Source organism: Schistocerca gregaria, chromosome 2 (genome assembly GCF_023897955.1).
Source record: "Schistocerca gregaria isolate iqSchGreg1 chromosome 2, iqSchGreg1.2, whole genome shotgun sequence".
NCBI lineage: Eukaryota > Metazoa > Arthropoda > Insecta > Orthoptera > Acrididae > Schistocerca > Schistocerca gregaria.
In genome coordinates, this window is record NC_064921.1 from 79,798,494 (window position 1) to 79,800,222 (window position 1,729).

Genomic DNA, 1,729 nt, shown 5'->3' on the forward strand with positions numbered 1-1,729 from the left:
CGAATATTTAAAAAATATTACTACATTTTGTGATTCGCCATTACACCATTTCAGCCTGTAATAATTTACGTACATTTTATGTTAAGCAGAACCACGTTTACTATACATCCTCGTCACTGTTCTTAAATTTATCGTTCTTTGCGACTAAGACTTAACGGCAATCTAACGTCATTCGGATTCTTGATGTATGCGTGTATTTTACATTTGTACAGAAGTTACATGTGTGTTTTGTCACCCGTACTGTAAGACGGTATTACTAATTTTTTTTAATAGTGACGTGGCTACTTAATGATAAATATTATCTCTAGGCATAGATAATGCTATAAAGAACTGCAACCCATACGTACATATGTAAATACTTACCAAATGTCCATACAGGACAACTCTTACCGTACCACCTTAGCCCTGTTACTAATTTTATGGCTCTTTCGACTAAAACTTATTTCGATGCGGGCACTGGTGCATTTTTGATACATACATGTACCACACTATTACAAACTGCCTGTATGTCTTCTAATCACCACGCGGCTGCCACGGTCGCATGTTCGAATCCTGCCTGGGGCATCGTTAGGTAGGTTAGGTTTAAGTAGTTCTAAGTCCAGGGGACTGATGACCTCAGCTGTTAAGTTCCATACTGCTTACAGCCATTTGAACCATCTTGTAATCCATGCTTTAGTTCTGTATTCCTTGCAAGCAGCCAAACGTAACGACATAACAAGCTGTTATTTTATATAAAATACGCACTACATAAGTGCATTACACCAGCAGCAGATGGTTACGTACATCTGTTGGAAGATGACGGTATTAAAGATCACACATCCTTTCCGTGATTACTAATTAGCTTCTTTCTTGCCAGTGTAAATCCATAACATCTTTGATTAAAGGTGGAACTTACATCGTCTCCTTGGTTACGAAGCTATTGTCCTACCGACCCTCTTTGCTACATTCACGTTTACCAGAGGTCCCTTCCGAGGGCAACCCACGTTTAAATGAGCAGTGTCATTGGGTAGTGACTGGTTTTCCATTCCGTAGCTTTTTATAAGATATGTTCTTCTTTATAACATCAAAATATCCTTCGTTACTTTCTCAAGGACGAAGCTCCTAATAATTATACATCATTCTAATATACGTTTTTCGCAGAATGTGATGAAGTGTCACAGCCATTGGCTACCAATGACGCCTATGAATGAGCGGGATTCCGCTATTTAGCTACCGGCGCCGAGCCGTATTCAGCTGTGTTCTGCACGGCAGCGATTCCTACTGTCATCAAAGGTACATCATGCTGCGCTTTTTTGCTACATTATTATATATTGATGTCCATTTCGAGTTCAACAGAAACATTATGTTTTAGTCCTGTTCACAGAATGCAGATCTCATGATAATTTCTTAGAAGATCGAAACCGGTGAAATAGAAATTAACAACTTGAATGCGATCACGACTGTGTTGATTAAATAAGTTATAATATTGTAAATCACTTGAAAATTTGAAAATGAGTGTGAAAATCCATTCTCAAGTCATTAAAACTTACTGTTCCCTTATCCGAACAAGGATTCTGATCACTGTGTATTCCGGATCTGACAGAATACTAACACAATGGTCGACGAGAACGACACAACATAGCTTCAAATTGACTGAAGGCAAATGCGAGGTTTGCGGAACGCTGCAATTTTCTCGAAGTTCCAGTGCTTGCTGGTTAAATGATCTCATATTCACGTTAGACAAAATGTC